This window comes from Rhipicephalus microplus, chromosome 5 (genome assembly GCF_043290135.1).
Source record: "Rhipicephalus microplus isolate Deutch F79 chromosome 5, USDA_Rmic, whole genome shotgun sequence".
Taxonomy (NCBI): Eukaryota; Metazoa; Arthropoda; class Arachnida; order Ixodida; family Ixodidae; genus Rhipicephalus; species Rhipicephalus microplus.
Genome location: NC_134704.1, coordinates 137,733,583 through 137,754,370, shown reverse-complemented (window position 1 = coordinate 137,754,370; position 20,788 = coordinate 137,733,583). Strand labels below are relative to the sequence as shown.

Genomic DNA, 20,788 nt, shown 5'->3' with positions numbered 1-20,788 from the left:
TCAGCAGAACTCGATTAACCGTCATAGTTCATTTTAATCATTGACAGCGTCATTACACTGAAGCACACAGCATGACAGATAGCGGGAAAGAAGACACAAACTAATCACTCTGTTTGTGTCTTCTCTAACTGTCTGTGCTCTGTGGCCTTCCTGCATGTAATGATGCCCACAAAATTAGCACGAAAACGTGTCCCGACAAAGGCAGTCAACTTGGCCGCAAGCAATTAGCTCGCTGCATGTCTAGATTTTCTTCAAAACACCGTGACGACCGATTGCAGGTCGAATATCCAAACACGTGAAAAATAATAAAGCAGGTATGATATTGCTTTTTCAGCACTTGGCACTTTTGCGATAAGAGAAGATGAAGGGAAGAATTATGAGCCCTGAATTATGTAATTTATGAAGGAGCATGGAAAAACGCTTTTAGGTCAAAAGAGGAGTGAAAGACGAGAGCGCGAAAGCCACCTCCTATAAAAATTATTACCCGCCACCACGCATAATATAAGGCCGGGCAACCTCTTAAAAAAGTGCTTGGTGACACTGCAGATCAAACCCAGTACCTCCTAGATTGTAGCTGAGCGCTGTAAATGCTCGTCCGCTGCAGCAGTGCTTGCATTCACCCTATTGCTGATATATATCGTCAATACTTCTAATGATGCCAATTGCAAAAACGTCCGGTGAAACTTGGTCAAAATTAGAAAAAATAGAATGCGTTTGCCCAAGGTTACTAAAAGATAGAAACCGCCACGTGTGACTGTATAACCGTGCATTATTTACCTTGTACATTACTGTCATGATGTTGGGATAGCCGGCTATAACGTCCGCTACCTTCTTATAGTGTGCCAAGTAGAAATAAAAATAAAAATATATAGCAGTCTGTGACAACGCTAATAAACTATAATGATTTCACTGTCACCAGTGTCACTTTCACTAAATGAATACTCAGTTTGTTTCCATTGACGTTATTTAAAGAAGATTTGGCTCATCAACTCACAACTCTCCTATTAGAATTGATTCTCACATCTAGAGACAGTCACACTTTATCTCGCTTTCTATGTGGCTGTCGCTCTTATAAAACGCGTACTCCAATTTTTTATGCTCTCCAAGCATCCGACCCTGCTTTGCGGAAAGTTTCCTTGACGTCTGCTGGGCCAGAAAATTGTCTTTAATATATATCTATAGATTTCAAGCTTTTGTGAAGACCAAACGAGAGTCTGCCTTTTTTTTTTTGTCCTTTTTGCACTTGTGATAATGTCTCGCGACTTCAAGACTCATATACACGTCCCTTGCTTTGTTTGCTCACTCAAACAACGCTGGACGAAATATTTTGAACGTGTTTTGTGAAATTCATTAGCACTGAAAAAGCTCCGACGAGTGTTCCTCGTTTTACGTAGACACATACCTAAGCGTAAGCGTATGCACGTTCTCGCATTCCGGCTTAATGAAAATGCTGCGGTGCATGGAACCTGCGAAATTCCGCTCACAATTTCATTTGATTACTACTGTTTTATACTTCTGCACAATTCGTTCACAGGCACGAAAGTCACTCTAGTGTTTCGTAATAAGAATATTGTAAGAAAGGCAACCTTTAGGTTGCCTTTCTTACAGGCAACGTCTAGGTACAAAGGCAACGTCTAGGTACAAATTACCCTTACGTTCACCACTATACCGTGCTCTATTACACCGGATTAGTTGAGTAGCAGCACAAATTCATTAAAATGTAAGGTAACTGGTCGCGTTAAACAAGGGAAGACATTTTAGGCACATTTCCAAACGTTGCATGCATCGATTTATGCGTGGTTTCAATGATGTGATGCACCTGGAGTGTTTACTTCTACTTGGTGAGATAGTGCATGGATTGCTCGATGGCTTAAGGCCATCGAGCAATTTTTTAGCTACAGTCGTTGATGAAAGGTGAGTACTTGGCTTTGCGCGGCACACCCAGGTGTCTTATTCAACGCGGCATCGCGTGAGTGCTGCAGCAGACGCCCGTAGAAATGAAACAGATGCAGCAAACCATTGGCTATAATCGTATTGCCACGTTCTTATTCTCAAGTTTTGTTATCGCTTCAATACGCTACGTAATTCTCAGCGCCAACCGCGCCTGCAGTCTTCGAGAAACTTCCGTATATTCTCGATGCTAGACGCTTTGCGTGCTGCCTTTATATTATCGGCACACACATCTTACTTTCCGTGTCGTTTCATCGGCTATCGTGTGTCCTCCTCGCCCTCTTAAGTGCCGAATAAGTTAGTTCGTACCCGCGCTATAGTAATCCCTCCAGATAAGATAAATCTTGGCTGAGAAAATACGTAGCCAAGGAAAATCTTTGTGAATTCGTCCCCGCGATTTTGTCCGTGCCGTCGCGCAGCTTCACGGCATGCTTCAGCCTTGTGCGCTCGCGCATCGGGGTTCCATCTTCGAGTGCGAGCCGCCGCCGCCGAAGACACGTACACCCTCTAACGACCGCTTCAAGACCTAACAAGAGGTGGCTACATACTCTTATGATGGGACCCACGGCCCATGCCTTTAAGAGCTTCGCCAATAAAAAAATGGTCTGCCGAATGGCGGCAGTTACAGACTAGGACGAATCCGAATCTTACGCTCTCGCAAAATATATATCCCGATGTCTACGAAGCCGACAAGTGCAAGCGTTGTGACCACAGAGCCATTTCAGGGCATATGTTATTGTAATACCGAGTGGTTGGTGCCCATAACAAGAACGTGGCCTCTAGTGACAGATTTCGCGCACGGTGGCAAGCCGCTATGCTAAGCCCAATTCTCCAAGATCTTGATGTAGGCTGGCCAGCGTGCTAAGGCAACCACCAGAATTTGAGGACTCCTGGCCGTAGCCTAGGTGGAACCATTAGCACACCCCAGCTACTAGCCGGACTTGAATAAAAACTTTTCCTCTTCCTTTTCCGCATTTACAATGAAAACGACTGTTTTATATATAACCTATGCTCACAGCAAAAGGCAATGTGCCCAATTTATTTGGCATCCCCAAAGTCCCAATAATAATGATATTGAATGAGTATAAAATAACACCGCTTCATTCATAATAGATAACTATCAACGCATTCCTCGTATTACATTACTGAAGAGTACAATTCATATCTGATTGCACTCCTTTTGCAGAAACGATTCGCGCCTTTTGTTACAATAAATCTATTAGTATAACGCATTCCTTCGCTATGTTTATATCTACCCAGCCTCAATGATCATTTGCAGATAGTCAACGTACCTTGTCCGACCGCTATTGCATGTTAAGAATAATGTCTTCTCAAAGCCTCAGTCGATTGAAATACTTTACCTCCTTCCTTAGTAACCATCACTTGCGCCACCCGTTTTATTATGGGACAAATAAAATAGAATTTGCGAATAGTACCGACAGGTATAATTACATACTCATTGGTGTAGAATGACTGTGAATTGTAATCAATGCATTAACTTTCCTTTTCTGTTAATGAAGTTTACCCTTTGTGGGTAATGTTCACTGTCATGTAGTGCTGATAAATCCACAATAATGTGTTTGAAGTATTCCATATTTATTTTTCTGTTGTGCTCTACTTCGTTCTCGTGTCTATGACGCACAAATTTACCGTGAAGTTTTAACAAATAAATAAATAAATAAGCAAACTGCCATTGCCAAGGTTGTCCCCATTCCTCTTGTCAAGAACTGAAGAACACATTCTCTAAGCTCGCACATTGTTTCAACGATGGCCGCTTGCTCGGAATAGAAATTGGTGTGGGCATTCGCATAGTACTGTGCATTATCAGCATAATATAGAGTTCTTAATTATGGTTGATTAATGAAACAATTTTTTTCTCTTTTGTGTTCTGTGGTTACGGTGTGGTCGAGTAAGCCGTTTTACGGGACATAACGAATATTGCCTTACCTGATGCGCCAGATATGGTAAAAATATTTTCTTAATAGGACACGGGAAGCGAGCACATAACGATTTGCCAAGGCTTGCTTTTAGACTAGTTGCCTTGCCTTATAGTCCTGAAGAACAAGATTTATAAGTTTATTTTCTCCTCTACTTTACACACGACACTTTTTCACTAATAATAAGCTTTGCCTGACTCAAACAAAACGCAATAGTTCCACGTTATTTGGGTCTTCAAGCCAAAGCCGCACTACGATTCTAGATAGCGCAAATATTAAAGTTGTTTCAGTTCAAGTCTCCTTCACATTCACGACTTTTCAAATGTTTATCATTCGCTATAAGAGAAGCCATCCAGTTTCTCTGGCAATTCAAGCTGTCTGAAGTGGACAGTAGAGGGATAATAAGCAATCGTGCACAAAATCGTCCATTGTAATACACACAAACGCTATTTCTACGACTTCTCGCATTTCTCCTACGAAACACCTCAACATGTAAACAAAAAAGTAATTGTTGACAGAAAAAAGATTTTCACATCCTGGTAAAGTTTTGAGTCCAAGAAACTCGAAAACACTTCTTAACAGGCCTGAGTAAAAAAAAAAGAGACCAAAAAGAAGGAATAGGCTCTGACGCAAAAGTTACTTAAGGTTCAAGTAGAGGAAGCCAATTGTCAGTGTACGATTCGTAGTCGAGCAATTTAGGAGAGATATTTCAAGTCGCATGAATCAGGGCAGCTTTTTGAGGCTGGAACCAGGAAGTAAAGGCGAAGTGTAATAAAGGTAGGGGCTTGCTGTTATTGAGACCTGGACAGGTGTAAAGATTAGTTTCTTTGAACCTGCGAGGAAACATTTTCGCCTCGTTTATATCTTCAGTGATTTCCCAAAGGCAATATCCCAAGAAGGTTTGCTGGCGAACTCGTTGTAATATAAATTGAAAGAAGTACAGGATAAAAATCAATTCCTATTTTGTTTGAGGAGGCGGTTGGTAGGTGAAGGTAACATAATGAACGGCGTCAAACCAGTAAAAGTACTTCAGTTATTACACCACTGTGACACATCATTTGCCTGTATAATAATTAGCTTTTTGTGCATAGGTGCTACAGGTCAGCTACTTCTGTCAGGAACGTAAGTTACATTCTAGTACATTCCACATGCCACTTCATACCATTCTCATCACTAATCTTGCGTTGAACTTTTGAATGCAATTATAACAACTTCGAGATAAGAACATTGAGAATAGGCATCCCATCAGTCTAATACAAGCTTTCTTGAGCTCGATTTTCTCTCATTATTAATACTTATCTTCGTGCTACAATAACATTGCTCCGGTTGCTTTCGGCCTGCGTATTTTAATAAGAATATAATTTCTGTATTATTTATATTGCCTGTCTAATATTGCCTATAGTACGGTTCTAGAGCACGAAGCGTAGCAAGTGCAAATAATGAAACATGCGGATATATCCCAGGGTAAATGTTTTGACCGACTCCTCCTTCGTAATGTACAGCATTGCAAAGAAATAATATTTATTTATTTCGCTTACCCTCCAAGAGCATTGACGTGACAGGAGATGGTTTCTTTTCTGGAGACGCCGTTACTGCACCGTGACAAGACATGATTGCGATAGCATGGCATGTCGCTTCGGTTTTACACCGCTCGACTTTTTTCCCGAAGCGAAATAGGGACTGGGTGCTTTCTTTCTATATTCATGGCGGCTCCATTCATAGCTGCCTACTATCTTTTTACCACCCGTCTAGTTCATGAAAAAAAAACTTTAGACCTAGGGTTAGTATGAGATATATGAAAACGTGGCCTTATAGGTTTTTACGAGGACCAGCGAGCTCCACAAAATATCACTTGCAGTGAGAGGAACGACACTTCCATCGGCCACGAAGAGAAATGAAGGAACGAGCATGATCTCGAAATTGAATTTTACTTTTTTTCCAAAATAAATAATTACAGTCAGTTGCTTGACAAGCCCGGCTGGTGGAGAAAAATGGACGCTATGCGAGCTTTACTTTTTACGGTAAGCTTAAAGAGCGCGACCGAACATGGTCAGAGAAAACGCACACGCACTCAGAGCGCTGTTTGTTTTTACCTTCTCAAGAATGTACATGCATGCGTCACGTGCACATGAAGACAAACATTTCCCATTGAAAGTCATCGTTGCTTGTCTTTTGTGCGTGTTCATCTCTGTCGGCGTCCAGTCACGCTGTCCAATCTCACCTCGATAAACCAACTATCACACCAACGCATTTTGGCTAACTTCATTTATTAGATGCCTCTATTTACTGAGAAGATTTGGAAAATGGGCGATGATTTCACTGGCTATTTTACCGCTGTGTCTTGAATTACAACTGGTATATATTGATCACGGTGCACTTTGATAAAACGCCATAGGTGTGCTAAAGAAGTGGGCAAGTGTTCACTGCGTGCCGTTGCATGTTTTGTCGTGTAGCACTTACATCACTGCTGAGGAAGTAACAGCTGTAGGTCCGGTGAACGATCTTTAATCACGCTTCATGCAAGCATGGCAGCTAGCATACTTGCACATTAAAATTAAAAATTGAGAAACCTTTGAGCTTGGCCCTAAAGAGTTGAACGCGATAGCGGGTGCTCTCACTGTAGTGCGTACTTAAACCAGTGAATATGTACTTTATACTGTATATGATAGCTTGAGAAGTCTAATTAGTGAATTACAACAAGGTAACCGAATAAGTTTAAAGTGACTTGTGACAGTGAAGATTTCGTATGGCTGCCATCTGAACGATGAGTAGCATGGTTTCAACCACGAGCAATTCTGTGTGTTCACAGCTTTCTAACTTGTTATGCACCCAATACGTGCTCCTAAAAAACAACGCGCAGTAACGTGTGTGTCTTCTGTAATGAGTGGCTGGCTTGAAACTACAAACAGTTATTTTAACGACATGTTCAGGCGCATGACAGCAGTGTAAACTTGTACAATGCAGTAATACTAATATATTAGATGTTGTATTATGCAAGCGGTACACATTACACATGTGTTTGTAAAGCATAACAGGTATTTTTACTGAATGTTTAAACTGAGAAAGTTATCTTGACGGTATATTTAAGCAGACCTGTGGCTGTGCATAAAAAACCTTCTTACCACGCAAAAGGACTGACTCAGATCTCAAAATTTTTGTTATTTTCTATTTCATCTTTCTAGTTTTTTCATGCATAGACGAAATGATGAACTTTCGCTCACAAGCAACAACACCCTCGCCGACACCGCGGGCAATGTGGGAATTTCCGTAAAAGAACCAACTTAATGCTGTCGTGTTACTATTGAAATAAAGTACCTTATATGCTAGTCACAAGGCAGGCAGACATAATGGCAGTTTTTAAGTGCGTATGTGCCGCTACGATGCAACTACCTTTTAAAGGGCTCCAAACCACCACTGTTAGTTTTGTTTTACCATTTCAGGTGTGCGCCCATATTGAGGTCAAAATGTTCTCACGATCAACAATGCAAAGCGCAGCATCGCTACGTGTTGCTGACGCCGCACGTAATCTCTCGTCCGTTACAAACCTTTCGCTAAACCGAGCACTGGCCATGGCGCCATCCTTAGCATCTTGTCATGTCTTCTACAGAAAAGGACGTGTTTGCGTGATCGAAAAAACGCGCATTTTCCGCTTTTTCTGATCAGATGATTGAGGCGGAGGCCGGGGTAGAAAGAAGAACGAGTCGATGAACAGAGTGCAGCGAAGAAAAGAGTGATTTGAGCAAGACCCCCTTTCGATCACCAATCGCGTGTATCTCCGCTATTAAGAAACTGCTTTAAAGAGCTAACTTGGCCACCCGTTTGTAGAAGTCTCGCACACAGCTGCAACTTCACAATTAAAGAAGAACCTTGGGATGGCGGCAGACCCTATAATGTTAAGCGCGGCACTTTGAGAATGTTGCTAGCAAGCGAAGGTTTAAACAAGGCTAATGGGCTTAGCAAGTGCTGACTACATTTTTTAATTTTTGGTCCACTTATTACGACTTTATTTTGCGTGGCTTGTCCCAAAATCCAGTTAGATGTCTTCGAATTTTTTCTGGTTCATGCCAAATCGCGCAGAGCTCACAAAACTGCAGTGCGAATCTGTCACACGACTGTGCAACACTTTAAACAAGATACAAGCTATTTACAAGCTATTTACAAAGGTAATTGCTAACAGAGTAAAGAAAACATTAGAATTCACGCAGCCAAGGGAACAAGCAGGATTTCGAAAAGGCTACTCAACAATTGACCACATTCATACTATCAATCAGGTAATACAAAAATGCCCAGAATGTAACCAACCACTATACATAGCCTTCATAGATTACGAGAAGGCGTTTGATTCAGTAGAAATATCAGCCATCATGCAGACATTGCGGAATCAGGGCGTAGATGAAGTATATGTAAACATTCTGGAAGAAATCTACAGGGGATCAACTGCTACCATAGTGCTTCATAAAGAAAGCAAGAGAATACCGATCAAGAAGGTTGTAAGGCAGGGAGACACAATCTCCCCAATGCTATTTACCGCGTGCTTACAGGAGGTTTTCAGAAGCCTAGAATGGGAACAGCTAGGGATAAGAGTTAATGGCGAGTACCTTAGTAACGTGCGCTTCGCCGATGACATTGCATTGCTAAGTAACTCAGGAGACGAATTGCAACTCATGATTACGGAATCAGACAAGCAGAGCAGAAAGGTGGGTCTTAAAATTAATCTGCTGAAACCAAAGTAATGTACAAAAACCTCGGAAAAGAGCAGCGCTTCGAGATAGTTATTAGTGCACTTGAAGTTGTAAAAGACTATGTCTAATTAGGGCAGGAAATAATCATGGAGCCGAACCACAAGATAGAACTAACTAGAAGAATAAAAATGGGGTGGATCACATTTGGTAAGCCCTCTCAAATTGGGACAGGTATATTGCCACTATGCCGCAAGAGGAAGGTATATAACAGCTGTATCTTGCCGGTACTTAGCTACGGAGCGGAAACCTGGAGGCTTACAAATAGGGTTCAGCTTAAATTGAGGACGACGCAGCGAGGAATGGAAAGACAAATGGTAGGTGTAACCTTAAGAGACAAGAAGACAGCAGAGTGGATTAGGGGACAAACGGGGGTTAAAGATATCATAGTTGAAATAAAGAAGAGTAAAGGGACATGGGCCGGGCATGTAGCGCGTAGACAAGATAACCGCTGGTCATTAATGGTAACTAACTGGATTTCCAGAGAAGGAAAGCTGGTCAGGGGGAGACAGAAGGTTAGGCGGGCAGATGAGATTAAGAAGTTTGCGGGTGCAAATTGGCAGCAGCAAGCACAGGACCGGGTTAATTGGCGGAACATGGGAGAGGCCTTTGTCCTGCAGTGGACGTAGTCAGGCTGATTATGGTGATGATGATGATGCAAAAATCAACCGATATCTATTACTCTAGTATATGCGACCAACAGAAAGCCTTGTTGTTATTAGTTTAGTTTTATCACGGAAGAAAGGCTAGACGTTTCGCACTATTGTCGCTTCTCAGAAAGAGTATTGTCACACGAACCACTTCCGCGTTCGCTGACCTCAGCACACGATGTCTGTTTCTCCTCCTTTGTCAGATATGTTAGGTGCGCTACAAGGCGCTTAAGGTGAATGCTCCTGCATGTAGACATCTTTGCCACTTTGATAGAGATGCCGGTTCCCAACTCCGCTTTTCATAAAAAAACTCCAGCGGTGAAACATGTCTCTGATATTCGAATTGTTAAGCGAAAAGACCGGACCTGAGCCGGCCAGGTAAGGCATAAAACAGACAACCTTGGGTCGTTGTGAGTAAGTGGCATGGATGCCATGAAACAGAGGATAAAGCGACAAAGAGCGCAGCGGCAACAAAGAGAAATGAAATTTTGAAGTTTGCGTGTACAAAACGTAATCAGCTGGCGCAACTGGGGAAAATAGGACCATACTTTTGCACTGCAGTTGGCTTACTTAACAGCAGGTTTGGAGTGTTGATAATTATAGAGTTATCCTAATATCCTAAGCGAAAATGCGGTTCCGTATAGATTTGGGTTGATTAATGTTGTACAGGTAATTGAATTGTATATTATTTATTGCTAATAAAACTTCTACATTCAAAGATACTAATAAGCTTATGTTTGGGCATCAGCTCCAATTACGACAGCACCAGGCTATAAGGGCCAAAAGAACGCTATGATCTCATTATGCGCCATGCGTGAAATTTGAAAGAGAAACCTTTTAAACACTTTAAATGAAATAAAATCACTTGTTATGCGCACAACGCGAAAACGTTCTCTTTTGACGCTTGTCAAAGACGCTAAAAGGGAAGAAATTTCATGTCAATCTGACTTTGGTTCTTCGTAAAAGGAACAAAATTTGATGGCCAGAACATAGACATAAATTAAACAGAACTTTTCGGAAAGTTTCATTACGGCTAAGAACCAGGCACACTGCGCCAGATGGTCCCTGCGTAGACACGCTGTGTGGCGCCATCTATCAAACAGACCGGTACCGAATGAGCGCCACAAAATTCATGGACCATTGACGCCGTAAATGTTCAAACATCCTTGTTTAAGCTCCCAAAAATGACAATCAAGTATATGGTGCCCTTTCTCGGCCTTCGTAATGTCGTAGAAGGAAATGACAAATATAACTTCGGCGCCAGATAAGGTACAGATACTGCTATTGCGAAGAAGCAATTATGAACTGGGAAGCAGATTGGAAAGTAATTAGCGCATGTGATATTGTTCCATGACGAGTTGAGAACCAAAGATCACCTTTCCCGATCTCATGACTAGTTGGCCGGAAGATGCTGTTTTTTTTCTTCATGTCACGATGCCGGGAATATCTTCGTTGAGTGTCCGGACATTGGCTCTGGCCTTAGGCTCAAGGTTACAGGAAGCTCGTGGAGAAGGTTTAATTTGAACTTTTGTGAAGCTCCCTAGTGAATGTACTGGTACGAACCATTACTAACTATAATAATCACATGCAGGTATTCAACAGCAGAGCATGGTAACATAAATAAAAAAGACAACAAAGACAGACCAGTGACGTTGTCAAGATAGTGAAGTCGGGAACCTAAAATACTTCTCAGGCACACTAAAACTGTTTTAATACAACTGTTATCCTCCTTCTATGTTCTTTCATGCATCACAATATCAATATGAAATGTTTTGGGGTAAAATACTTATATGTTATTAACAAGGACTGCTCATACAGTTAAGTCATTATACGAGTAGATAGAATAACGAGAGTACGCCAGCAGGACATTCCTATTATATGTTATGTTCCGGAGTACAGGTTTCAGTGGTTGTTAGATATGCGACTTGATATGACTGCGGTACTTCGAATAGGTTTCTGAACACTCAACCAGCAGCACTGCTTTATGATGTTTCTAGTGCACTACGCATACACCTTCCGGCTTTCAAGTGCGAACTGTCCGAGCCATAAAGCCTATGTTCCCAGCAGCAGAATCGTGGTTTCGGCCTTTACTACCGTAATTCAAGAGTGGTTACATCATTTTCTTGGTTTTTTTTGTTTCCTATAAGGCATAAAAATACATTACTCGAACATCTCTTTGTTTTCCAGGACATAAAGTTCAAGACTATATTTTTCAAGACAACACTCTAGCAGCTCACATTATAGGCCAACAGTCTAAGGAAGAAAACAGAGGCAAAAGAAAGACACAATGTGCCATAAGATTGGACAAAAACTCTTTTAGACAAACAATGTTCTTTTCCTTTCTATCTTTTATCCAACCGCGGAAACTTTGATGGCACTAGATTTCCAAGTCCCTTCGTTTTACTCATCTCCTGGAATGAGTGGTTCTATGAGGCTGGGTACTTCGGTGGAAGAGTCAAGCCAAAATCGGAAGCTGTATTCGCACTGTGAACTCTTGGGAGGCCGTCGGCAGAGTAATTCTACGCACTCGAACTCAATATGAAAGCTGTGGGGATTGCGGGGAAGCGCTTCGCCTACCTCTCATCGACGCCGGTGTTCGCGGGCAAGGGTACAGTGGCATCGCCACTGTGCAGCGTGCTTGACATGTGTGGCAGGAAAGGAAATTATTAATTGGCAGACTCCGTTGCTATCTCCCCTACTCTCTTTCTTCCTGTTCCCTTGCTTCTTCCCCAACATCAGTTCTTCTTTCTACTGCATTGCTATGCTATGCTATACACAGTTTACTGTGAGTCATTATCGTCTCTGCCATTCTTTCTTTCTCACCCTCTCTTCCCTTTTCCTCCCTCGCTAGACAGTACCACACGCGGCTACACCTTGATTTGCACTTCACATTAGGTGTTTTTGCCTCCTCATGATCGCATCACCTATCTTCTCCTTCACTTGCTGCACTCTATTACACGCGGCCATGCGATAATGTATCATCCTCCTCACCCCCACTTAACAGATTCTCACCCCCACTTTACTTTCCTACCCATTGCCACACCATCCTAAACAAGTGTATTTCATGCTTTACTTCCACCCCCTTCTCTCCCTCCTCCTCATGTTCCACTCATTGTAGGCTTATTTTTGAATGCGAAGCAATTCTTAGCAAACGTCGGTGACGTTGAGTGCATCTATCTATCTATCTATCTATCTATCTATCTATCTATCTATCTATCTATCTATCTATCTATCTATCTATCTATCTATCTATCTATCTATCTATCTATCTATCTAGCCGTTTACGTTTGGGTACTCTTGTGGTCACCTCTATGACTTGGCGTGAACCAAAATTAGCATGGGAGGGTAAGGTACCCACGGGCGGGTATGTGCTGCTCATATGCGGGTATGTGCCACATGTGATTGACACTTAGTATCTACCCAGGAACGAAGAGAACACACATGGGCAATTTTAACACGCGAGTGTTAAAAAATACGTGACATCGGTAGCGTCGACTGAACAAATGCAAATAGTAAGTGTCACGGTTCAAGCTGAAATCTAACCCAAGCATTCGGCGTGGCAATGAAGCATTTAACACCGAGCAACGCCAGTTCTCGGAATTATATACTTATCAAATTGACGCTAATCATCGTGAAACGTCAATAGTGGTTGCAGTGCTGCCTACAAATTAATATAAACATTACATATGTACTTCTTTGACCCAGCTGTCACGTCGGGTTAACGTTAATGGTGATTAGTTGCCATGCGCTGAAGTTGATTCATCTAGCAGTGTCCAGGGCCAGCATTCTCGTGAGCATCAGCGCTTCATATGAGCTTCTTTCTGGTGTTGCTAATACGCTTGTTCCAGTTGGCATTATTGCAGAATGGCAAACAACTGGTTATATAAACATCTGCAACTCTTCAACATATGTTTATGTGTGCAACATTTCTACATATATTTAGCGCCATTTCACGACGTGTCGCTCAACAAATACATTGCAACACGGTCACCTCCCCTCAGCATGCTTCGCATAACTTCGATTCCCATTTACTCGGAATCTGCCATTTTTTTCACCTTTTACTATGATCTTTGTTACGCTTTAGCTCTTGCCATCTTTTTTCTTTCTATTCCTCCCCACACCACTTCTTCTCACCCTGACTTTTTTCGTCTCCCCAAAGAATATTTTAATAATCATGACTTTGTTACGTGTAGCTTGCTAACCTGGTGCCATACATGGTTGCGCTATGCTCTAACCTTTCTCCTCGTTATATTCCTCCTCCTCACCCTATTATCTCTCCTCTTCAGCCACAGTTCTCCCACCAACCGCTTTGCTGCACTCTACTATGCAGGGCACGCAAGCTATTTCTGGCCAGTGCTAACAATATTGCCACGTTCCATTTCCCAAGTTTTTCGTTATCGTCCCAAAACACCACACGATTCTCAGCACAAACCACGCCTGCAGTTTTCGAGAGGGTTCCGGACTGTAGTAGATCATTTCGATAAGATGACGCCAACTGTGCGAATGGTACAGATTGTTCTGGAACGTACGCCGACGCCAGTGGTAGCGCTAGAACATTCGACGGCGGGAGTATAAATGCCGACGCGCTTCGCCGCTTGTCAGTTGTTGATCGACGGCCGACGCTCCGTTCACCGCTATCAGTCTGAGACTCCTAACTGTGCGAGACTGCTGCTGTAATTATACTTTCTGTTTACCGGGCACAGGTTCGCCCAAATAAACAGTTAAATCCCAACAAGAAGTCTCCTGTCTTCGGCCACGTCACGACCCCGTGACATTCGGTGGAGGTGCTGGGTACACGGCTTGACGGGGGCGTCCGGTACATGAACGAGCGTCCGGTCCTAAACGCCAAGTACTTTTCGTCAATGGACCTCAAGACTGGCTATTGGCAAATCGAAGTCGACGAAAGAGACCGAGAGAAGACGGCGTTTAAAACACCGGACGGCCTCTTCGAGTTTAAGGTGATGCCCTTCGGCCTTTGCTCAGCGCCTGCAACTTTTCAACGCGTTATGGATACAGTACTGGCAGGATTGAAGTGCCAGACTTGCCTTGTGTACTTGGACGACGTTGTCGTGTTTTTCTCGAGTTTCGACGAGCATCTTCGGCGCCTTGAAGCTGTACTTCAAGCCATCAAGACTTCCGGACTCACACTGAAGCCAGAAAAGTGCAGATTTGCGTATGAAGAGCTCTTGTTTCTGGGGCACATTATCAGCAAGTCTGGAGTTCGTCCTGATCCACGGAAAACAGCCGCCATCGCCAAATTCCCGCCGCCCACTGACAAGAAAGCCGTGCGCCGATTTCTGGGCCTGTGCGCCTATTATAGGCGGTTCGTGAAAAACTTCGCCCACATCGCCGATCCTCTCACTAACCTTACCAAGGCGGACGTGGAGTTCAAGTGGGAAACGCCACAGGAACACGCTTTCCAGGAGTTTAAACATCGCCTCCAGACGCCTCCGTTACTTGCCCATTTCGACGAATTTGCCGAGACAGAAATACATACTGACGCAAGCAGCGTAGGTCTTGGCGCCGTTCTTGTGCGGAGGGCTGACGGACTTGAAAGGGTTATGAGTTACGCCAGCTGATCGCTATCCAAAGCAGAAGCAAATTATTCTACAACAGAAAAGCAGTGCCTCGCCATCATCTGGGCTACGTCGAAATTTCGCCCATACCTCTACGGCAGGCCCTTCAAAGTTGTGAGCGACCACCACGCCTTGTGTTGGCTAGCCACTTTGAAGGACCCTTCAGGTCGCCTCACACGATGGAGCCTGAGACTTCAAGAATATGACATTACTGTCATTTACAAGTCCGGCAAAAAACACTCCGACGCTGACTGTCTCTCTCGTGCGCCTGTCGACCAACCGCTACCCGACGACCCGGATGACGACTACTTCTTGGGAACGATAACTACCGACGACTTCACTGAACGACAGCAGGCCGACCCGGAACTGAGGGCCCTAATAGAATACCTCGAAGGCAGGACCGCCGAAGTCCCGAAGGTATTCAAGCGCGCACTTGCGTCGTTTTTTCTACGAAACAACCTTCTACAAAAGCAAAACTTTTCACCGCTTCGGGCTAAGTATCTCCTTGTGGTGTCTTCAGCTCTGCGACCAGAACTCCTGCAGGCCCTGCACGACGATCCGACGGCAGGGCACCTCGGTGTTTCTCGCACGCTCGCGAGGATACAAGAAAGGTACTACTGGCCGCATCTTACCACCGACGTCACTCGTTATGTGAGGACATGCCGGGACTGTCAGCGACGCAAGACACCGCCGACAAGGCCAGCGGGACTTCTGCAGCCAATTGCTCCACCTTGCCGACCTTTCCAGCAGATTGGTATGGACCTACTGGGGCCGTTCCCGACGTCGGCTTTCGGAAACAAGTGGATCGTGGTAGCTACCGACTACCTTACCCGCTACGCCGAGACAAAAGCCCTGCCAAAAGGCAGTGCATCCGAGGTAGCTAAATTCTTCGTTGAAAATATCGTCCTACGTCACGGCGCCCCGGAGGTCCTTATCACCGACAGAAGAACGGCATTCACTGCCGACTTAACTCAAGTGATCTTGGCATACAGCCAAACAAACCACCGCCGGACGACAGCGTACCACCCACAGACCAACGGCCTCACCGAGCGGCTTAACAAGACGATCGCCGACATGCTGTCAATGTACGTCGATGTCGAACACAAGACGTGGGACGCCATTCTTCCGTATGTGACCTTCGCATACAACACGGCGGTGCAGGAGACGACGCAGATATCTCCATACAAATTGGTCTACGGAAGAAGCCCGGCAACGACGCTCGATGCCATGTTACCCAACGTCACCGACGAAGAAAACCTCGATGTGAGCGAGTACCTTCATCGCGCCGAAGAAGCCCGACAACTTGCGCGGCTCCGAATCAAGAATCAACAGACGACCGATAGCCAGCGTTACAACCTTCGACGACGCTTCGCGGAATACCAGCCTGGTGAACGTGTTTGGGTGTGGACGCCGATACGCCGACGTGGACTAAGTGAAAAGCTTCTGCGACGGTACTTAGGACCGTACAGGGTGGTTCGACGTCTCGGCCCACTTGATTACGAGGTTGTTTCCGACGGCATCACGAACTCTCAACGACGCCGATCGCGACCTGAAGTCGTCCATGTCGCACGCCTCAAGCCGTTTCATGCGCGTTAACAAACTGAAACAGTGTTTTTTTTGTATTATTGTTATATCGTAATTTATTCATTGTACTTTCTTGCATTATTATTGTACCTTCATCGTTAGTTAAAGCATCGAGACGATGCCTTTTTCAGAGGGGGGCAATGCCACGTTCCATTTCCCAAGTTTTTTGTTATCGTCCCAAAACACCACACGATTCTCAGCACAAACCGCGCCTGCAGTTTTCGAGAGGGTTCCGGACTGTAGTAGATCATTTCGATAAGATCACGCCCACTGCGCGAATGGTACAGATTGTTCTGGAACGTACGCCGACGCCAGCGGTAGCGCTAGAACATTCGACGGCGGGAGTATAAATGCCGACGCGCTTCGCCGCTTGTCAGTTGTTGATCGACGGCCGACGCTCCGTTCGCCGCTATCAGTCTGAGACTGCTAACTGTGCGAGACTGCTGCTGTAATTGTACTTTCTGTTTACCGGGCACAGGTTCGCCCAAATAAACAGTTAAATCCCAACAAGAAGTCTCCTGTCTTCGGCCACGTCACGACCACGTGACAATATATACTGACGCACTCAATCACTATGTTACCGAATTCATGGTGACACGTGCGTGGTGTAGGTCACATTGTTTTTTAACAGGAGCGTGTTTTATGCCGGGGCCTACCACAGCTCTCGTAAATTATTTCCGTCACGGATATCACGTTGTAAATTATATATTTAGAGATCGCAAAGAAAAAAATTGGCTCCGTATCTGCATAGTCTTGCGTCTGGAGAGAGTGAACAAAACGTTTAATTGGTGTTCTGGGCAAGGAAATCGGTGAATGGTATTTTAGAGGCGCTGCGTTGGAATGCCTAGAGCGTACAGCGGAGGCGAATGAGCACATCAAGTCACGTGACACGTGACTCTAGAGCGCTATCTGGCGGTTATGTTGGAAAACAAAGTGCGCGGCGTGCGCACCTGTCTCGGAGACGATAAGGTGTAGATTGCCAGGCAACGGGTAGGTGCCACCGCCATGTCGTCTTAGCAAAGCGTTGAAAACACTTGCCTTTTCGTGCAAGCGTTGCATTGTCAGCGCAGCGGGTTAAGCGCTTCAATCATTAGAAATATTTATGTATTCCTTTATTAGTAAAAAGACAGATAAAAAATATTGACGTGTTGTTATGGTGCCTCCTATATGCGCAATAATTGCTTTTTAATGGACAATCGCGAAAGTATAAATGGTAAAGCTTGTGCCATATTGGTGGGCGCTGCAGATGGGGTGGGCCAGTATCGTGTGGTGCCATTTAGGGTATCGTTAAGGGTGGACAAACAGACAATGTTAAGGCAGACAATTGAACAAACTTTTTGCGTCAGAGTTCCCCAAAAAGATTATCACCTTTAAAACGACATGCAATGGCTCTGCCTTGAGGCGTCGAGCCAGCGCCTTTCAAACCGCAGTGTGCGACACAAACCACGACGCCAAGATGCGCACGCAGTAGGTTGCTTATAGACCGTATAGCATTTGGAGTTCCTCAGTTCTTCGTAGCTTAAGCTCGTTTTCATCACACTAGTGAGATGACGCAGTGAGCATGGTATGCATTGAGTGCCTCAATGCGCTTCTTTCCCTCTACTGCCATCGAGGCCGTCTAGGGTTGGAACCTCTTTGAAGGCCATCGCCTCTCGCGTTTCGGACCGTGCAGCTTTAATGGAGCGTGGTCTCCCCTTCGCGCGCGCTTGTCAGAATCAGGATTCGGGAGAGTACGAAGAGGTCATTGTGCTTACTGCTGCGGCCGCCCTAATGAAATGGGCATGCTGCTCCCTTACGAAGAAATAGAATTGTGACAGTTGCTCACGCTCGTCCGGTGTATACCTGTGCGTTAGTTTTCTGTGTCTTTGTGCGTGTTTATTCAGCAGGCTCTAAATGTCGAGTTGTGAGAGTTGTCAGTCCGTGCTCGTCCTTTGTAGGCTCACTTCATGCGTGTTTTCTGCACGCCGAAAGTTTTCTGCATGCCACTGAGGTGCACGCCGCAAGTTTCGAGCCACTGCTTCTTGCCGTCCCTCGCGTGGCTAATCAATTTTATGCTGCAGCATTCATTCCTTCAGTCATATGGCGAATCAACGCACAATAAACGCTCAACTACCTGCCTGACGACTCGTTTCACTTTCATATTTGCCGATTCCTAGAAAAGAGGATCAGCCGCATTGATTTTTTGCATTTGCTCAATAGACATTTTTATTTTACTAAATTATAAAGTAACGAAGCTGGACAAAGAATTCTAATGACAAAGCTGTAAATACGTTCGGAAAATGTCAGATAAAGGAGTTTTCAGTAACCTTTCTTATTATTCTGTAGTGTATTTGTTTTCAGTAGCGAATCACGGTAAATACAAAAAATATGACCTGAGAAACCCGCTAGCGCCCTTTGCATGCCGGTATTATAATGCGTCTTAACGTTTCTTTAATTAAATGTATATAGGGAGAGGTTAGTGCTAATGCGTGGCGCCGGCTACTCCTCTTCTCTTGCACAAAAGTCGACATCGCACATTTTGTAGCAAAGGCATGGCTGTACTTATGTACATAGCACATTTACACAATGAGTGCACGTTTTTCAACACTGAGTCGCAACACCACGCAGAAATGTGTCCACACTACATAGAAATTTGTCTAGCACCACACTGAGTTCCCTGTGCAAACGGCCGTTGCACTTGGCCAAGTCTCCTGACTCGAGGGAACAGCGACGATGGTTGTGACGCACGTTTTGCTATCGACCACACAAGCTCGTGCTCTTCCGGCAATTTTTTTGCTCTGACTTATTTTTCATTGTGGGTTATTTGTATATATTACCGTGTGTTCAAGAAAAGTACCCATAGCTTTCTAATACCAGAGCAATGCAAGGCTCTTCGATGACTTTATTGTTACTTGTCCCGTAGCTGCAGAAGTCTTAAGATGGCTAAAGACCACAATTGGTGCAGTAGTGAAGAAAGTTAAATAAATTACGTTTTCAATACTGCAGCTCGGTAATTGTTTTACAGTGCAGGCTTAAATTTTTCAGTGGAAAAATCCCATTTGAGCTTTTAGATTGCGAAAAGGTGGCACCTAGGTATAATTTCGAGGTAACATAATCAACCAACTTCAACAGTGAAACAGAGACCAGAACTTAGAAAAACGTAAAAGCTAATGGTCTTGATAGCGCCATAGCGACAGAATGCCCGTTCAGCTAAAATTGTAGCTGCAGCATCGGCGTCGTTGGTTGTGAGCGAAAAAAAATCATCTGGTTAATGACCGAAAAATTGAGAAAGATGCGAAATTGACAAACGAAAGCAGACGGCCTCTGGGGCAAGGATGCGTCGTACTGGACACAATACTACTGCTTGAAGCTGTAAATATACACAAAAACACTACCAGAAGTTGTCTCCAAAGCATGTAATTATTGCGTGGCAGAAGCGTAGAATTACAACTGTTGTCAGAATATGTGAGTTACGCAAGTAGTGGGTGTTTGAAGGGCTCATTATTTACAAAGTGGTCCAAAGTGTGTTCGCGTGACGTCATACGGACGCCTAGTTGGCCTTTCGTTGATTCACAAAAGAACAATTGTATACCACAGAGGGCAATTAACTATACTTGCAGTAGAAATTCTAAAGTAGTTCGGAACGGCCAGTGTCACGTGCACAGTCCTTGTTTTCTATAGAAGCAAACTTATGGGAGGCACAAAGAACTTAATGTAGGATAAGAATTGAGGAGGCTATGCACACAGGCCAGGGTTACGCCATTTGATTCTCTTCCTGAAGTCGATGTTCAAGCGTTGTCTATGTTTTAGGGGCGAAGCTCCTCGTAGCACCTTGTCCTGCGTGTGGCGTAACCGAGAGAAGAAAAGACTACATAACGAGGAGGGCAGTATCTCTCGTACAATATAATATGCGACGCTGTCTCATAGAAGTACCTACAAACTGCAGTTGAGTGAGGATATTCCAGATGGCGCTGTGCCACTACTCTCCGATTGACTGCTGTGCGGGTTGTGCATGGATGCAAAACGAAGGAATACCTCCCTCATGTTCCTGGAGAGTCGCCGTACGTGGCGGGTCGTTGGTGGCCCATGGACGAAGTAGGGCGGAGTGTGCGTTGTAGACTCTTGCGCTCGGCTGCCTTGGCTCGTATCTCGTCAGTGTTACCAGCGCGCCGTCTGCATTGTCCAACGCGATCGGACGCACGAATGCCTGTATGGACGGACGGACATGCAGATGAATGGAAGGGCGGGCGCGGCATGGACAGACAGACAGACAGACAGACAGACAGAAGGACATATTGACGGATGAATGGACGCACAAACAGACAGACAGACAGAAAGACAGACAGAGAGACAGATAGCCGGACGGATGGACG

General features: G+C 44.5%; 1 long non-coding RNA gene across 1 annotated transcript in view; it reads left to right on the top strand.

Moving 5' to 3' along the window:
* The first annotated feature begins 4,864 nt into the window (after window positions 1-4,864).
* LOC142817391 (uncharacterized) overlaps window positions 4,865-20,788 on the top strand; it is a 39,057-nt gene continuing 23,133 nt past the window's right edge. Inside the window, exon 1 of the long non-coding RNA XR_012895207.1 lies at window positions 4,865-5,009. This is a non-coding gene — a long non-coding RNA (uncharacterized LOC142817391). The remainder of the gene's footprint in view (window positions 5,010-20,788) is intronic.